Source organism: Lepidochelys kempii, chromosome 9 (genome assembly GCF_965140285.1).
Source record: "Lepidochelys kempii isolate rLepKem1 chromosome 9, rLepKem1.hap1, whole genome shotgun sequence".
NCBI classification, from domain to species: domain Eukaryota; kingdom Metazoa; phylum Chordata; order Testudines; family Cheloniidae; genus Lepidochelys; species Lepidochelys kempii.
This window is the reverse complement of record NC_136388.1, coordinates 14344363-14364080: the sequence shown is the minus strand read 5'-3', so window position 1 is coordinate 14364080 and position 19718 is coordinate 14344363. Positions and strand designations below refer to the sequence as shown.

The 19718-nt window shown below is 41.2% G+C and overlaps 1 protein-coding gene across 4 annotated transcripts in view; it reads left to right on the top strand.

Annotated features, from left to right (window-relative positions):
- Positions 1-19718, top strand: part of NAALADL2 (N-acetylated alpha-linked acidic dipeptidase like 2) — a 920300-nt gene that overhangs the window by 41918 nt on the left and 858664 nt on the right. For all 4 annotated transcript variants that reach the window (XM_073359348.2, XM_073359349.2, XM_073359350.2 and 1 more), the window contains one exon: positions 15002-15064. The gene's annotated coding sequence lies outside the window, so the exon portion shown is untranslated. The remainder of the gene's footprint in view (positions 1-15001; positions 15065-19718) is intronic.

Genomic DNA, 19718 nt, shown 5'->3' with positions numbered 1-19718 from the left:
TGTTCATATAGATCATCTTTGTGCCAGCAGCTCTCTCCTATCCCAAATAAGGCCCCTCTAAAGCATTAGGTTGATCTGTTGCCCCACTGTAGAGCCTTCATTTGACATATCAAGACAGTAGTGACAGGCAGACCTCCAGTCCTAGGAACAAAAATGCAAGCATGGGGGACTTCAACCTCAGTGCTTTCGCTCTAACTTTATTTTTCTTCCCTTTTTCCACAAAGTAGTTTAGCTTTAGGATAGTCACAAAGCAAAAAGAGCACAGAAGTTTTTGGGTATCAGTTTCTATCACATAATCCAGTTTGAAACTATCTATTACTGTAGCTGCCCTGGTCGCTACATACAACTTCATTTAGAGTGGGTTCTCGCAACACGTGTTAACTCCTTATGCTTAACAATCTGTCCCACCTTGTATTTGGGCTGTAACACTCTAGTTACATTTTCCAGACCTCTGTGAAGCTTGAAAGCTTGTCTCTTCCACCCACAGTAGTTGGTCCAGTAAAAGATATTGCCTTGCCCACCTTGTCTCTCATATCCAGGGACCAACACAGCTACAACAACACTGCCAACGGTTTTAATACAGCTAACAGGCAGAGTGTGTTCTATGAAGAACTGGATAATTAACCCAACAAATACCAGTGTCTCTTAGTGCTCGTGCCAGAGCAGAATCTCCTCATCCAACTTTTCCTTTGAGGCTATAGGGCAAGGGTCTCAAACATGTGACCCCCCCGTGGAGTCATTTCCTGCGGCCCACCATAGTCGCTGAGTCCACCGGCAGCCAAGCTCCCGTCTCCCCTGCTCCTCCATTCCCCCCGCCCGAGCGCGCCGTGTCCCCGGCTCTTCCGCCTACCTCCCAGCGTTTCCCTGGCGGTGCTTAGGACTTTCCAGGAGGGAGGGTGGAGGAGCGGGGACATGGAGTGCTCAGGGGAGGAGGCGGAGAAGAGGCGGGGCCGGGTTGGGGTTTTGGGGAAGAGATTGGAATAGGGGCAGAGAGGGGGTGGAGTTGGGGTGGGGACTTTGGGAAAGGGGTTGGAATGCGGCAGGGAAAGGGCGCGGCCTCATAGGCTAGACAAGCAGTCTGAGGTATGAAGTTCAGTATGTATGATTCTTTGCTGTGAGTAGTTGGGAAAAATGTTTGTTAAAAGTGGCAACATAGTTTGTATGAATAGTTACTTTAAAAAGTTCCTGCTATTACAGCTGTGTTGATACACTGCTAGTGTAGATCATCAGTGTTACTGACCACATAAGGAATAGTTACAGGTGTTTATATTTTATTAAAACCCCTTTTTGCATTACATTTAAAAAAAGTTAATATATTGACTTTTAATAGCATACTACAGTACTCTTCATTTTTTTCATTTTTGACTGTAGTTTTGTATCGTTGTATGAAAAGGTTTCAGTGATGCGGCCCTTGGGCCAATGTACTAATCCTCATGTGGCCCTCGTGGTGATTTGAGTTTGAGATCCCTGCTATAGGGCTTGATCCTCATTTATACCAAAGCCACTTTACACTGCTCTGACGATGAGTGAAGAAGCCTTAAAGTGCTTGTAAAATGTCATCCAGTCTCACTTTTAGACCCCTTTACGCTTCAAAAGTAAGATGGTGTAAAGTGGCTATAATGTAAATGAGAATTGGGTCCCTTTACACCTAAATGTGCCTTCAGTGAGACCTCTAGTTTAGCAAAACTAAATGATGAAATTAAGGAGATCAAAATCTAGACACAGAAGAACCCAAATATATAGCATGGGAAGGGGGTTTATCTACACATGGATGGATGTTAATTATTTTCCCTAGATTCTTGGGCTCCACATAGTATGAAGGCTTAATTGTCTGTCCCTTCCATGGAGTTACAGATCCCTTCCCTTAGTGATAGCAGACCGAACTTGTGGAGACTGATGCCCCTTTTTTAGGGGGTGCGTGGTGGGGGGCTTGTATGGTTTTCCATGGGAGGGGATGGTAGAACCAGATCTCTTAAAAGCACAGCTTTCTTATGTTCACTTATACAGCTCCATAGATGTGAAGGATACCTGAAGAGTGCTAACCAAAGATAGGTCCTTACCCCAAGGACTTTACAATCTATGGACTAAATTCTGGCGTTTGTGGCCATAGTTGTGCAAATTGGAAGAATGGGAGGTACAGAAGAGCTGTGCATCCGGATTGACTCATGAACTCCCCTCCATCCCAGAGCTGTAGCTCCATCACCCTGGAAGAGGATGCATGTGCTCCCCTCCATCAGCCCAGCTCTGTTAGCCTTTGTGGGTGGGGCCAGGACCCTGACCCTTTTCAGGCAACTAATGCCCATTAGCAAAGTACGATCTTCTCAACACTGTGATGGCTGGTCCTTGCATGGGGGCTCAATAGGGAAGCCACCTTGGGCAATTGTGCAGGAACTAGTCACAGTCTGATTCTGAATGAAAAACTGCAAAGGGGCAGCTGACCTCAGGCAGAGGTGGGCACGATAAGGTTAAAGCAGGTATTTTCACTTGGTGAAACTCACTGGCCTGCGTTATTCAGGAGATCAGACTAGGCGATCTTAATAGGCCTTGAAATGACACTTTTAAATACAGATGTATAGTTCTGTTGATGAGCTAACATCTTCCCAAATATTTGGACAATATAAACAAGCACCTCTTGAAAAGAAAGAATTATTTGTGGCAATGCATTGCCACGTCTATTACTTATGGGCTTGATGCAGAAGTTACTGGGCTTGCGTTATGTGGGAGGTCAGAGTAGATGATAATAATGGTCCCTTCTGGCCTTAAAATCTATGAATATATGGAAGCATCTTGCAGGCTGTGTTTTATTTACAGTAACACTTGTTTTTGATAACACAGCCCTGTACATACATCTGAAAATGTATCTATGTTCTGGTAAGTTTGTAACTTCCAGGGAGGAGGGAGAAGTTTTATATTCCTGTTTAAGAAGCTTCTCTTTTTTTGAAGATCATCTGCTGATTATTAAAGTGCACATAAGGGGCTCTCTGGTTTACCACACAAGCTTTCTTATGCCAACAGAAAGCGTAAGGCATTTCCATGACATTTATAATTGAAGCACTTCCAGAACAATTACCCTGGCAGTTCATTTTCATATTGTTGGAATTATATTTGCTTGTTGGATTTAATTGAAATCAGTGTTGATGCACTTGCTTGGTAAGGTTTTGAAATACTGTAAATTTTCAATGGCTTAAACTTGGGGGACTATCTCTGTTAGCCAATCATTTACAGATAGTGACATTATGGGGTACATTTACAGATAGGAGACATTATGGGGTACGTTTTCAGAAGGGCAGCCTTGATATTTGCCATCACAGTTTGCACCCACAGAAATATACGTCAGTAGGAATATTTGCACCTCTGTCTACCTGACTCTGGCCACAAGTCTGATAGTTGTGTTGTCAAGTCCTCAGATTTGTGCTTGTAGTTCATTTGTGGTCAAGTATTGAGCACCTCCTCCTCAGTTTGCATGAACTGGCATTGCTTCATGTCAAGTAAGCTATGTTGATTTATGTCAACAAGGATCTAGTCCAGTGAGCCTGCAAATAGGGAAACTGGGCCTCACTCCTTTTGAAAAGTCATCCCTGTGTTTCATTTCTGGCAGCTTCCTCTTCAACTTGGTCTAGCTGAAAGCTGCAATATAGTGAGCCCCACCTCTTGTAAAGAGGGGGCATTGGACTTGACCCACATAACAAGAGACGCTTGTCTGCTATGTGTAATGCAGGAGGCTGAAACAGGGAAACATTTTTACAGTGGGTGGAGATGAAGGAATAAGAGAAAGATCTGGCACAAAAGGAAAAGATTAAGTAGTTGCATGAGTGCAAACCATAAAGCACTTTTTTTTCTTTAAAGCCAGCTCTGTAAGTTAAAACTGATGCAAACATGCTTTCCTTTGTGACAGCCTGGAGATGGGCATGCTGGAATGTTAGACTTGTCCTTTGCTTGGATAAATGGATTTATTTTGTATTTTGAAGTTAAACGACTGTGGTAAAAATAGATCCCTCTCTAGGCTACCGGCATATGTAGCTTAATCAGGCTGCTTCCTGGAAAAAAGCCTAAAACTACTGTGAAGTACTGGGCAAAGGTCATTATATTGATGTTAGGCCCATGCATTTTATTTTGAAAGAGAGAGAAAGAAGCACTCCTTTTTGTCATTCTTGTACTGTATAGGGAAAGAGCTCTCTAAGGCCCCATGCAGCACTGGCTTTTCTCCAGCCTCCCCCAACCTGCCGGGAGTGGGGTCCAGCTGTCTGGGCTTCTCACCCTGGCTCCAAGCTGGGAGCGGGGTCTAGTGGCCCAGCTCTCCAGGGGAGCAGGGGACAGCTGAGCTCTAGCTGTCCAGCTTTCTTGTCAATTTCACAGTTCTGCTGGAGCCGTGAAATTGACAGGAGAGCTAAAAACTGATGTAAGTAACACAGTGTCTAGGCAGACACTGTCATCACCTGACATAAGCCCTGTGCCTCTTACGGAGGTGGGGATGTTATGTCGGTGTAGTAGGGCGGGAGAAGGCTGTAGCGTAGACACTGATATAATTAGGTCGACATAAGCTGCCTTACGTTGACCTAACTGTAGTGTAGACCAGGCTTTATAAATCATTTTCATTATCTGTCCTTCATTTTAGCCCTGTGCAGCAAATTCCACGCTGCCAGGTTAAGAGCCCCGGAAGCTGAAAAGTCAGTATTTAAATATCAAACATGTACTGTACCGGCAGTGCAAGCTGCCTGAATCCCTCCACTGTGGCTTATCAATGTTCCTCATCCCTGGCATGGAGAGAACAGCTGGGGTGAGAGCAGGGCTGTCCTTACCCATACGCAAAGCATGCAACTGCGTAGGGCACCAGAAAATTTGGGATGTGCTGCTCCAGCCCCTGCTCCGGCCCTTCCGCAGGCCTCCGCCCTTGCTCCACCCTTCTCCGCCCCAGCCCCGCCTCTTCCCGCCCTTGCTCCGCCCCTACTCCCCTGAAGATTGCAGCCAGGCCCGACCCTGCACTCACCGCGTAGTAAGTGGAACGACCCGGCCCCAGTTTGCTCCGCTCCCCTAGCTCCGTGCTGTGCTGCTGGGGGGTGGTTCCCCCCGACTTCCAGGCTTGCGGGAGGTGGGGGAACTTCCCCCCCAGCACTCGCTGGCGGCGTGGCTGGGAGCCAGGGGAGCGGAGCAGGCTGGAGCTGGGTCACTCCACTTCCCGCAGGAAGTGGCCAGACCCGTCCCCCACAGAGGCCTTGGGCCAGCCCCCCCTGCTCCCACCTGTGGAGGCCTGGGGCCAGCCCCCCCATCCCACCGTGGAGAGGGCTGCGTAGGGCACCAAAATAGCTAGGAATGGCCCTGGGTGAGAGCAGTGTTTAGTGTCCATGCCTATTAACTATTAGTTTTGCTGTTGAGACTGGCAATAGGAGTGTCATTTGTGCACCACTTTGGGGAAGAGCCCTGGAAACTGGAGGGTCAGATGGGAACAAATTTTGATTACTACCAACTTGGGCAGGAAGCATACAAGGTAATTCTATTGAGCTTGCCAATTTCCTATCCTTTTATTTTAATGTCTACCTTCATAATGACCATATTATAAAAAAAGTATTGTTTTTCCCCTCCAGTAGCATTGAACGATAACCTATCACATTTATTTTTATTTCTTATTAAAAGGAGAATTTTTGTGAAGAATGATGGAAATTAATTTTTATTCCAATACAATCTCATTGCTTATGTTTTTATATTTGCACTAAAGCCCTTAAATACAGACACATTAACATATAATAATTTATATACGTAAAATAAAATCACAGTCTGGAGGAAAGGATTAAGGATTTCTCCTTTTCTTTGCCCTAAACATTAAAACATGCTCTTTACATTTTGCTTAAGCTTTCATGTCAAAGTTATGAACAGCTTTAGCCTGGTTTGAGTTTGAAAACAAGACCCAAGCCAGGACAATAACAGAATGACACAAAGATTGACTACACTGTACTTGCTGGATGAAGTGAAAACTGATGAAATATAAATCCTATCTCATGGGATTTCACTGCCTGCTGGAACTAATCTCATTAACTTAAAACCACCTGAGGCTTAAGAGAGATATACACTGCTGTGAGAAATTATATTTATCCCATCCAGGAAAAAAAAACCAGCTTATATCTTACATTTGACTTTGCTATTCTTGAATTGCCAAGACATTTCTATCCCATGGGAAAGTCCTAATATCTTGCAGCAGCACAATTATGTATGTTATCTAAAGTTAACCATTACATGAATTATCAAATGTTTGTTCATTTTCTTTTTAAGTTATTTGCTAAGGAAAATAAAGATTGGATACTTAATACAAGCAAATGGTTATAGATTACTTACAAGAACACAATTAAGCCTTTCTGGGGTTACAGGCAAAAATCCTGAAGTTGCGAGATGGTATAAGAGAAAACTTTGGTATTTGGAAGTAAAGGTTTGTGAGAGACCGCCCGTACTATGCAGTTGTTGTAATGCAGCCTTTCTGATATATATTTTAAATAGCTGATTTTACAAGGCACTGACTGGCTCAGGGGACTGGTAATTGGAAACAGAGCCTTCAGATGCAAGGTTACAGGTTTAAAGTCAATGCAGATCAGCAGTGAGGGATAGCTTCATAACCACTGAATTGCTATTCATTGTCCTGTGCAAACTTCAATGTAGTGCCCAATGGATAAGTGTCCCTCATGTACAAACTACCATAGCTAGCATTAAAGACCTGATCCAAAGCCCCTAGCAGTGGTGCCGGAACAATTTTTACAGTGGGGGTGCCGAAGGCAGAAACCATGTGTTTGGGTTGTTATTGCTACTTCAAGACAGGAGGTGTGGCAGCACCCCCAGCACTCCTAGTCCCAGCACCTATGGCCCCTGGATATTAATTGGAATATTGCCATTGATAAAGCCCTGTCTGACAGTCTTGTCAGCCTCAGTAGAGACCAAGTGAGGGTCTCTTTTCATTATCTCCATTTTTCATATTTATTTTTCTTTAAATTATTTTTAAATCAATCATCCATCCACGGCTCCACAGCTCACATTAAAGCATAATAATAAGATAAATATAATTGATAAAAGATTTACCTTTCCTCTCTAATGTTGATGCATCTGTCAAAAAATACGCCAACAACCTATCCACCATACATAAAGCCTCTCTTAACAGCCAGCCCTTAGCCCTCAATCTGCTCCATCCAGGAGAAGAAATTAGCTTTGCAGTATACTCTGAAGGTCAACGCACTAATGATCTGGTGGGAACTTCATGTCAAACTTGAGGATTCCTCCCAGAAAATGTCTTACTCCAGCATGCCTCCCTTGTAACCAAGAGGCTGTTAGCTGGAGCATTGCTGCTGATGGCCAGCGTTACAGTGGTCTAAGATCTTCACATACTTCCATGAAGGTCTGCTTCCTCATGCAAGTTCTGCAGCTACTGCTGGTCAGCTCAGCTCTGCATGATGATACAGTCCACCTGTCTGATTGTGGTCCTGTTCCAGAAATGCTGGTCTCCATGTGGGAAATCTTCAGCCATTGCAGCAAGCATCAGCTCAATCATGTGGGCCATTGCTGTTATGTCTGGATCCGCCTATGGGAACTGATTTCAGAAGGACAGAAACTACTGCCAACATGTCCACCAGTGTTTAGTAGGTACTCTTCCTGAAACCTGAACTAGCAGAAAAAGATCCATCAGTGCTGGATCCATGGCCTGTCTCCGGTAGCAAGGAACGTTCAGAGCCAGAAAGGACTTGGTTGAATGTGTTGGTGGACTAAAAGCACTTCTGCACAAGTGTTGCGGGGCAAATTCTTCCCCCAGTGCACCATGAACCAAAACCTAAAGTAGCTACAGTTAGTAACATGCTAAGAACCCTGGGATACACCTCCAGAAGCCACAGCATCAGACAAGTGTCAGCACATCACCAGTATGGATGTACCTGTCAGGGTATAGGCGTGCACACCAATGCAGTGTGGATGCTCACAGGCACAGGCTCTCATGCATGGTACATGGACCTGGGTATGCTATGCAGTGTAGACATACACAAAGAGAGGCAGTCTTTCAGGTAGCCAGGGGGATGTAGATATATAATTAACTGGAAAAGGTGAAAAAAACATTCAACCAGTGCAATTTTTCTGAGTTTGACAAAATCCGGTAAAGTTGGTGAAATCGTTTGTGGACTTGAAGAACAAAAAGAGTGTCAAGGTTCAATATAAATGGTGGCTCATTAGCCCAAAGTCACCACTTTAAATACCAGGCCATGTAAAATGTACTATGTTACTATTGTCTTTATAGGCCAGTTATTAAGTATAGCTGCAATTAGATTAATAAAAACGATACCTTAACACCCAACCTCTCAGACTCAGTCTGATGGTTTATGAGTAGATCACAGGATAGAAAGCAGTGTGACTCAAAGGTGTATTAGCATGGAATTATTAGAGGAAAACGAATCAAACATTTTAAATTTCAAAATCTCCTATTCAGCCACCTGTAGCATGATGTGTATATTGAACTGGTGTGTGCTTCAGACACTTGAGGCCAGAGATATGGGTCGAATGAGCAAATTGTATGAAGCTACCAACCCATAAGTGTCATGTGACTTGGATAGATCGCAACTTAAACTGTGGGGAGAAAGGCCAAATTTAAGTTATTATTTTTCTTCTGTTGTTGAAAACAAGACATGTTAAGGCAACTCTAACTTATTCACAGAAGATTGAATTCTGTCTGACATACACCCAGTGCCATCCCGTTGACTTCACTCAGGTTTCATGGGTGTATGTCCATGCTGAATTTGACTCTGTGCCTACCCTAAAATAAAAGTCGTACACCTGACCCCCATAAGAATCCTCAAATCTCACCAATTTTCCATACACTTGTCTTATAAAAACAAAATAGGATGAGCCTATTTTCTCATACAGTACACTACTAATTAGTGGTAGATTTAATAAAATGTAAACATGGCATGCCATGCACATAGTATTTGCTAACATTTACATAAACGTTTTTGATGTTGTTGCTGCGGTAACTGCTAGAGTCCAGAAAGATCGGTTGTGCTTTATGCTGTACAAACCTATGGGAAATGACTGTCAACTCAAGTCACCTGAGTTTGGGTTAGAATTTTATCACAAATTTTTCATTTTAACTGTGTGTGTGTGTGTGTGTGTGTTTTACAGGTTCCTTCTGTGCTGATCCACAGACGATATGGGCTGTTACAGCTTCTGCTGAAAAGGCTTGATTTTTCCGCTCTTGCTGTACCATCCCATGCTTTTAGCTCTCGAGGCTCAATCCCGAATGTGTTGGCCATGAGATGGTGTGCGTGTGTGTGTGTGTATTTAAATCTCTGTGCGTAAAAAAGAAACAGGAAAATTGTCAAATCTATTTAAACTGCAAAAAAATATTTCAAAGTAGAAAATAATGTAGACTGTTCAGGGCATTTTTTCCCTTCTCTTTAAAATTAGAAAAAAACCCACCTGTCCATATTTTCAAAATACAGGACCCTAAATCCAGATTTAGGGTCCTAAATAGGTGATTGGAATTTTTTAATTTGCTGAGCCCCGAACAGCTCCTGTTGAAATCAATGAGAACAGTTGGACACACAGCATTTTTGAAAATTATGTTATTTACTCTTACGAGCCTGACTTATGGACTTGGGAGCCATCAAGTTCCTATATTTTAAAATCTTGGCCTGTAAAAGATCTGCTGTATGTTTGTTTCTTTTCTTGTCCAAAGGCCAGATGCTCCTGCCACTGTACAGAGTGAAATAAGCAGAGAGGCAGAAAAATAGTTGGAAAGGCCCCAATTTGGAATTGAGGGGGAGGTGCCTGGCAGGAGTAAGTGAAGAGTTGGGAGAGGATGCTTCATACAGCAAGCTGCGTTAGAAGGTCTGAAATTCTCTGGCAAATAGCTGTAGCAGACTAGCTGTTAATGCTGACTAGGTGAGCACCACCCTCCCCCTGACGCAATAAGGTTTGCATGCTAGAGCTTGGCAAATAATGAAAAAAACACTGCTAATATTGTTAATTTGTAAAATGAACTTGCTTCAGTCACGCTCACGTCCCTGTCGTATTCACTTTCTGTGAACATTCACGTGATCACGTTTGCAGACATATTTGTTCATCTGCAGGTAATCATAGAAACCGAATGTGAAATTTGCATGTGCAGGTATTCACACCAGATGCTGATGCACACAGTCAGGGAAGAGGAACGATATCATGTGGCTTACCTGACGAGTCACAACTAAGCATCACAGCTCCAGTTTTATATATTCATGATCACTCCTGAGACTAAAATAATTTGGCCAAACACACACACTTGATCAATAACAAATAAAGTGGAGAAATCTGCACTCTGGCTGTGGGCATTCTGTTAGCAGAAAAAAAGAATGATTTGTTACACATTATTATGGTACGAATGATTTGTTACACATTATTTGCTCAACTCTCATGTGTTTTTCTTTCTGTCCACATGCGGGAAAGTACAGTGCATTCCAGTTCTTTACTGAGGGACAGGATGTTAATTCTTAAAGTAACTGAAGAACAGGCACTCAACAACATCCCTGAATAATGTGTGTGCTTTCTTTATAAGCTTGCTTCTGTTTCGTAACCTTTAAAATGTGGATTTTATGAGTGACATCATTAAAATTTATACTCCCTCTAGAATGTGATGTTCATCTTTATTGCTCCACTGTGCCTCTGGATCACCTGTCTGCATTGTGATGTAGCGTTCCGCAGGACTAAAATTCTGATCTCTGTTCCACTGGTGTAAATCCAGAGTAACTTCATTATTTTCCATGAAGTTCAGTGGCTGGAACTGAGATCAGAATCTGGCTCTTTATGTTTTCAATGGAAATTTACAAGGTTGCTATGAGTAACTATATATTTCTAGAAATGAAATATGAAGTGCCTTTTGAGCTTTGAGTATAGATATTAAGAACAAGAAACTGCCACAGAAGGCTTGTTTTCAGATGCACTATATTTCTTTGTTTTAAAATATTCTAGATTTTGTCAGGCCCAGAATCCAGGGCAGTCCTGAAACTCTTGCACCTACCACATTCACATTAATTTCCACAGGAATTTTAGGTGCTCATGGAATGAGGTATTGGGGCCATTACATATTGTATAAAATTTCATATTACACTGAAGAGAGAATACTTAGTAAGAGACAAACCTAAATACAAAGTTTTTGTAATTGACTAGTGATTAAAATTTTTTGAAATTGACTAGTGATTTTAGATGCATCAATTTGGGGTGCCCAATTTGATACACTTTTTAAAGGAACATTTAGCAGGAAGTGCTGAGCACCCATACTTAAAAAAATCAGGCTCCAGATGGACACCCTAAAAAGGCACCCAAAATCACTAGTCACTTTTGAAAATATTGACCAGATTTTGCAAAGTAAAAGGTCTTTAAAACAAATGAATTGGCAAAAGGGAGTGATTGAGCAATAGTGCATTGGGCCATTACAGTTAAGGCACAAGGCTTTTGTTGCTTCTTTGTGATGCATAAAGATAACCTCAGATTTTTTGTGTATGGAAAAGTTGTTTTGCTTGTGATTTTTGCACTAGAAATATGAAGTCTTGACTTCCCCCTTGTCAAGGTTCCTCCCCCACTCTGAACTCTAGGGTACAGATGTGGGGACCTGCATGAAAAACCTCCTAAGCTTATCTTTACCAGCTTAGGTCAAAACTTCCCCAAGGTACAAAATATTACCCCCGTTATCCTTGGACTGGCCGCTACCACCACCAAACTAATACTGGTTACTGGGGAAGAGCTGTTTGGACGCGTCCTTCCCCCCAAAATACTTCCCAAAACCTTGCACCCCACTTCCTGGACAAGGTTTGGTAAAAAGCCTCACCAATTTGCCTAGGTGACTACAGACCCAGACCCTTGGATCTTAAGAACAATGAACAATCCTCCCAACACTTGCACTCCCCCTTTCCTGGGAAATGTTGGATAAAAAGCCTCACCAATTTGCATAGGTGACCACAGACCCAAACCCTTGGATCTGAAAATAATGAAAAAAGCATTCAGTGTTTTACAAGAAGACTTTTAATAAAAAATAGAAGTAAATAGAAATAAAGAAATCCCCCCTGTAAAATCAGGATGGTAGATATCTTACAGGGTAATTAGATTCAAAAACATAGAGAACTCCTCTAGGCAAAACCTTAAGTTACAAAAAAGATACACAGACAGAAATAGTTATTCTATTCAGCACAATTCTTTTCTCAGCCATTTAAAGAAATCATAATCTAACACATACCTAGCTAGATTACTTACTAAAAGTTCTAAGACTCCATTCCTGTTCTGTCCCCGGCCAAGACGACTACAGACAGACACAGACCCTTTGTTTCTCTCCCTCCTCCCAGCTTTTGAAAGTATCTTGTCTCCTCATTGGTCATTTTGGTCAGGTGCCAGCGAGGTTACCTTTAGCTTCTTAACCCTTTACAGGTGAGAGGAGCTTTCCCCTGGCCAGGAGGGATTTCAAAGGGGTTTACCCTTCCCTTTATATTTATGACACCCCTTTATGCTAAAGGACTATCTAGTAGATTGCAGCTAGTGGAAATAGGACATCACAAGAACTCAGAACAGAACAAACCAAATCAGGGGTCACCCAATGAAATTAATAGGCAGCAGGTGTAAAGCAGACATAAGGAAGTACTTTTTCACACAGTCAACCTATGAAACTCCTTGCTAGAGGATGTTGTGAAGGCCATAAGTATAACTGGGTTCAAAAAAGAATAAAATAAGCTCATGGGGAATAGGTTTATCAATGGATATTAGCAAGTTGGTCACTAAGGCAACCCCATGCTCTGGGTGTCCCTAAACTTCCAATTGCCAGAGGCTGGGGCCAGAAGACAGGGGATGGATCACTCAATAAATTGCCCTGTTCTGTTCATTCCCTCTGAAGCATCTGGCACCAGCCACTGTTGGAAGACAGGATACTGAGCTAGATGGACCATTGGTCTGACCCAGTATGGACATTCTTATGTAACATGAGCTATGGTTTCCCAGCTTTCATTCAGAGAAGATGTGTAGTTGACATAAAAAAAGAAGTCCATTTTGTCAAAAACCCAATTTCCCATTGAAAAAAAGCTTAGAAAGAAAATTCTCAGCCAGCCATATTTAAAGCACCCAGGATTGCTGACATGTTGTCTAAAGTTCTCCCTGTTGCTATCACTGGTGAAGCCTGCTGTGGAGTTTTAGCAAATATTTCCTTTTTGCAGAGTTAATATCCCCTCTCCTCCAATTGAGGAAAGAGTATTTAGTAAGAGACAAATCTAAACACAAAGATTAAGCTGAGAAAGCAGCCGATCCAGGTTTCACCAATCCAATAGTTTCTCAGTCTTTTAGTAAAACCAGGAAACAGTCTGTCAGAAATGCAGAAAGGCATGCCTATGTAATCATGCATTAAATATTCATGTCTTTTAAAGGTTCATGATCCTTGAATGTAAATTGAACCTTATAAGTCTTGCCTTGTTCCTGTGTGATCCTTGCACTGTTACTGGTATGAGATTCCTGATATCAGGATACTTTTTTTTAAAGTTATCAAAGCTGCTTTTATACATAATAAAAGAGCAGTAAACTATAAGAAAAAAAAACATTGTCCCCCTTGGCAGTTCACCGTAAGAAAACAGAGCCTGGGAGGAATTAATTGTACAGATGTCTGAAAGCTGTGTATGTTACTGTCAGGGTGCCAATCTAGAATGCATAGTTGTGACAGCATCTTATGTGGTCATAATAGAACATTTAAGGGGTAATGGCTGATAGGGGTGGAATTTCCTAGAAATTTTATTGACTGGCTTAATGGAGTTATTTGCTTCAGACTCCTAGCTCAGCTGGTCATTGAATAATAGGAAGTGCTGCTTGACCTGGAGATCGTTGCTATTGTAAACTCAGGAAGTATTAACGTGTAAAGGGGAAATAAAATAATTACTACCTTAAGTGTGGAAAAGTTAAAAGTTTGTCTGCATATTGCTTTGGATATCGTGTTTATAATAATAATCCTAAGAGTAGAAGGGCTGGCTCCAGCAACCCTTGCTCCCGTGAATTATCCTTGCTCATGCAGTAGTGTCCTGTTATTTTCAGGGAGACATCTCATGTGAGAAAAGGCTGCAAGGTCAGAGCTCAGTAGCATAGTAACAAACAAGAAAGTAGGACAGCATCTCAATTTTCTGTTTTGATTTATGGCATAAAGTATTCTTTGGAGAAATTTAATGTCTTAACCTGCAGCTATAGCCGAGTAAGTGAAGTGCAAGAAATATTCCATATTGTCAAATTTGTCCTATTGTTTTGCAGTCAACGACAAAAATCAAGATTCCCTCTCTGCTCCTACCTCCAAAGTATTCATTCTCTCAGCAATTACTTATATACTAAATTCCAACCTGGATTATAAATGTTTCCAAAATAGTCAGTAACCTAAATGGTTCTTGTAGGCACTTTTAACAGCACCGTGTTTTTAGTGTAGAAATGGGGACACTACTTATTACAAAGACCTAGATTCTGCCATTCTTAGTAAAGTCGAATAGTACCTTTCTCTTGGGTAGTCCTCTTTTCATCAATGTGACCATTCATTGAGTAAGGTAATGCACAACATGAACAAGAGGGGCAAAATTTTAACAGTTGTTTTATGCCATTTATACTTACTGAAATGTATGTTTGGGATTCCCTCTTATAATGGGAAAAATGAGAGGGAGACGAGGTGGGAATGGGACATTGAAGCAGATTAAAGAAGGGTGATTTCAGGTTTTGAAACAGGTTAACGCTTTCCAAATTAGGGGAATATGAAATTGAAAGTGAAGGGCACGCTCCTTGTTGGGGGAAAGCTTTAGAGTGGTCCTAATGCAGAATCTCATTAAAGCAACTGTCAGGATTCCTCTATTTTACCATCACCTCCCCAGTCTGTAAGAAGCAACTGTCATTTTGAGTGAAAGTACTGCCAAAGAGGCATTTACAAATAAATGAAAAATGTCACAATTGATTTTGCTCCTTCCAGAGGACTGTGTCAGCTTTGTCACAAACTGTCTTTGTTATTCTGTTTCAGATTTCTCAGCTGGACATTGGAAATAGCTTTTGATGGTTCTGGGCTTCTTTCATGTGACCCAGGGTAAGACCTCGGTCTGTGACCTTTCATTAATATTTGTGCAACAGTTTGGGCCATTGGTAAAGAGTGTGTTATTTTCTCCTCTTTGAGCATCCAACAGGCAAGATTGCCAATGTGTGCAAATCAGAAATGTAGGAAGTCGTACGCATTTGAAAATGTTACCAAAATAAATTGTTTCTTCCCTGCAGAAATATGTATCAATGTGATGATTATTCAGAGGAATATATATTGAAACAACATGCTATTCATATAAAAGGCACATGGCTATACTTTTCCTTTGTTACCAAGGAACTTAAAGCCATATTCCTAAATTGTTAACATTCTTTCCCTCAGATGTTGCATATTATGCCTAATTCTTTTACAGTGCACTTTTCTGTAAGACATTCTTGCTGTGCATATCCTTGCTTGTAAATATCCGAGAATGAGCAAGTTCTTATTCTTCCTAATGTGTTCTGGCTAGATAAGTAGGCTAGTGGGGTATTATCGATTTAAAAAGGCTTTTATTGGAAAAGTCTGAATAACGTAAGAATGCAAATCCTTCCTGGAACTCGAGTTTGAAGAATTATTGGAAACAGTCCTCTGGAGTCTCTGGACCACCATTGTCATTTCAATGAAGCTAATATCTAAGTAGTTATTTTGCTCTTTGCACTTTACTTTGTGCTTTTAGGAATCAAAAGTACAGAATGCATTTTGCTAAAATTACGATGAAAGGACAACCTCAACTGAAATTCTGCTAATGATTCTTTCTATAGATATTGTATATGAGCTCATAATGCTAGAGCTTAAATGTAACCTTACCTGGGTGACATGTGTTTTCTAGCTTTATGCATTTTCTGTATGTGTTTAGTGTTCTGGTGGTGAAGTGCAATGGAAATCATGTATAGTAGCTACAGTTTGTAACAAACCATAATACCAAGAGGAAGCAGGGTGACCAGATAGCAAGTCAGAAAAATTGGGATGGGGGTGGGGGGGGGGTAATAGGAGCCTAGATATGAAAAAGCCCCAAATATTGGGACTGTCCCTATATAATCGGGACATCTGGTCACTCTAAGAGCAAGATTTATGACTGTATTCCCAATGACTTTCAAGTGCTAAGCAAAAAACCAACAGCAAGTGTTTGTAGCATTGGATTATAAACTGTTTCCTGTTAATATATCTATATCTGCTGCATCTATTTTGAAAGTTTACCTTGAACAAAGACATGTGTGTGTGTGTGTGTGAGAGAGAGCATCGTCCAGAGAATATATATTTTTTTAGAAGGATGGTGTCAAGAGAAAAGTAACTGCATCTGAAATTTCCCCCTTATTACCAAGAACACCCTATTAAAATGGAAAGAATTTTAGGTCCTAGTCATCCTTTTTTGTACATCTAGAACTCCTACGGAGTCCAGTGGGAGACTGGATTATACAAGGTAAACATAATCAGGCTTCTGATTTGCTATTTGATTTTCATGCTGGTGTGTTTACTTCCTGTACTTCATTCACCTTGGTCAGTGAAAATAACTTGGTTAGTTTCGGTTTTGTTAATAAAAGCAGTAAAATGCTACTATTTCTGAAATGCCACATTTGTACATGAATAACTGTCAGTCCTGTTTGTTTAAACTGGGGAAAGACCCCAGCTGTCCCTTCCTAATTAAGCTTTGACACAAAAGCATCACTTTCACAGTTAGTTTCAGTTTCCCCTTTCTCATATACTTGCACAGTGGTGCTGTGTTTGGGTTCTCACAGACCCAGGGAATTACGTTAAAAAGAAACACGTTTTGGTTAATTAAAATTAAGTACCTAAAACAGATTTGAAAATAGTTATGTTTAAAACAATTTTTGTAACTTCCTCTTTTTTGATTCAAGTACTTAACAGTTTAAAACTGTTTTCTTGGACAGACACCCTGGGCTGAGTGCTCAGTACGTCCTTGAGACCAGAGTCTCCAAGAGAGTCATGGTATGATGCCGTGAGCTACTTACTGTTACTTTCAGTACCTGTAAATTAGGAGAAAATCTGAGATGTGAAGCAGGACTAAGGACAGAAAAGATCTCTCCCAGTGCAAAGACTGATGAAATAGTAATAATCAGACATTGTAAGGTTGATGCACTGATATAATGAATCAAACTCTCTCTCTCTATATATGTACACACTGATCTAATGAATCAGTCTACAGTACCTAAGAAAATTGGAGGGGGGGAGAGAAGATGAAAATAATAATGTACAACACTGTCAATTGCAAACCCGAGAAAACATTTGACTTTTAACGTTACAGTAAAATGGTTTTTATGCAAATAGAAATAGAGAAACGTAAAAATGTGAGCAAGTATTGCTCAAAGAAATCTAGGCAATTCTTCTATAGTGTCCTGAATGATAGAAAGGCCATGGCAAACCATGATCTGGCAAATGGGCAGCAGCTCAAACTTTGATATGTGAGTCTCCTAATAAAGTAGTGATATTTAGCATCACAATATTACCTGGAATTATACTGAAATTGAATTGTCCCAACCAGTCAGAATGAAGGGGGAGAGCTGTAATGAACTGTTGCATATAACTCCATGGGTTTCCCCTCCCAACCATATGTGCAATTCTCTGAGCTGCAGTTGGCTGTACATTGATAATGTAGTTATTTCTCAATAACAGCATTGTGCAGTTCGAGGAACTTGTGATTAGTTGGTGACCATCACTAGTATGAACTAGTCACTTAACATGATCACTGTGGACTAAGTTCTGACTTGTACTATGCAAGGGTAAGGGATTCAGAGGGAAAAAGAATTCCCTTAATATCTCTATACCGGCCAGCCAGACCCAGGAGTAATAAGACTAGTCTCTCCCTTGGCCTTCCATGAAGTAGGTAGGCAGGGCATGAACCAGGAAAGACAAGGTGAAAGAGGCTTGGCTCTACCAACCCCTCACTGGCCAGTGCGGCTGAGCCAGTGTGTAGGGAATAGTAATTTATTGCTAGTGTAGCCCATCAGTAAGTAACTACCTGCCAGGAGCAAGGAGGGAGATGAGAGGAAGTTGTGACTCAGAGCTATGTCTTTGATTTAGGGTTTTCTGAGCCCATTCCTGGCATGGTGTAACTTACAAGCACCCGCTTTGCACAGGGTGTGTCCGAAGTCACAATCTAGCCCTGTCTGGTTATTTTTCAATAATTGTACTGTGCCTGTGCAGTGTCTATGCTATATGTGGCTATTCTTACTGGCTGCTAAAATTCCTTTATTCTGACTGGCTCTTGTAATCAGAATATCCAGGCTGTTTGCCAGCAGCGAAATATGTTCAGATTTTTCTTAGAATGAAGAAAAAAAATCCTAAAAGCTATGAAAGTGGATCTGTCCAAGCTCTGAAGGGGAAACTGTTTAAAAAAACCAAAAAGTTAAATTCTTCGACTTATCTTACTCCTTTTTATCTGTCTCCTCTTTCTGTCTCTAAAACTCAACAGAGTTTTTTTTCCCTGTGAGAATTACTGGAATATGTGTCATTCCCATTTGTCTTCCCAGTCTTTTTATCCTAATTCACAGATGCTATGTAAATACAAAAATAATAATAATAAAAAAATATAGCTGTTCTGGGAATAAGGGGTTGCTTCACAGTAGGAAAAGAAAGGAACTGGAGAAGGGAAATAAGAGAGAAGAGGCTGGAAAGGGGGAAGATGAGGATGTGACACTGGCAGACCATGTGCCCGCTCTTGCCAAGGCTTTAGGCCTCAGCTGAGCACTGACAAATTTGTTGCTGGAAACCAGTCCAGCTCACCTGTGTGTTAGCATGGTTAACATGGGTATTGGACTTATAACAATGTGTTTAGACTTTATGAAATGCCTGTAAATTGCTACATGTATTAATCCTACTTATAATGTCTGTATCCCATGCTATAAGATAATGCTGAAGTGTTTGTGCTATAGCTGTAAAATGTTTGTTCTGAACTATGTAGCTCTCCAAACAAGGAAAAACTGTACCTTGTGCAAAATGCTAAATCCCTATGAAAGGTATTACCTCTTGCACATCAGGAAGGACTATCAAAACTAAATGGGCCATTGTGGGACATCACAGTACAAAGATTTTGCTAATTGCCCCTGTACACCCATGAAGAGGCAACCTGCAAAAGGGCTCGTCCCATCAGTGTGAATGTTGGAAGAAGGAAATAAAGATACCAGACAAGAAACTTTTTCATCTCTCTTTTACTGTTTAGACTCTGACAGGGCTGCAGCTACAGAACAGAAGCGAAGATCTCCAGGGTCAACCTGGGTTAGCCCTAAAAGACATTCAGTGCTGACAGATTATTACAACTCTGTCATTTTATGGAACCATAGACTGTAATTTATGTATATATATTTGCCTGCTTTAACCTGTAAATAACTCTCTCATTTCTTTTTTCCTACTTAATAAATCTTTAGTTAGTTTACTATAGGATTGGCTACAAGCATTGTCTTTGGTGTGAGATCTAATAAGGTACCAATTGACGTAGGGTAAGTGACTGATCCCTTGGGACTGGGAGTAATCTGAATATTGGCATGACTTTTGTTGTAAGTGACCATCTGTTATATAATCCATCTTTTCTGGGTGGCAAGATAGACTGGAATGTGCAAGGGGACTGTCTGTGACTCCATGGTAAGACTGATACAGTGCTTTGGGAGTTCACACTTGTTGCTGGGTTGGTGAAATCTATAGAACATACAAC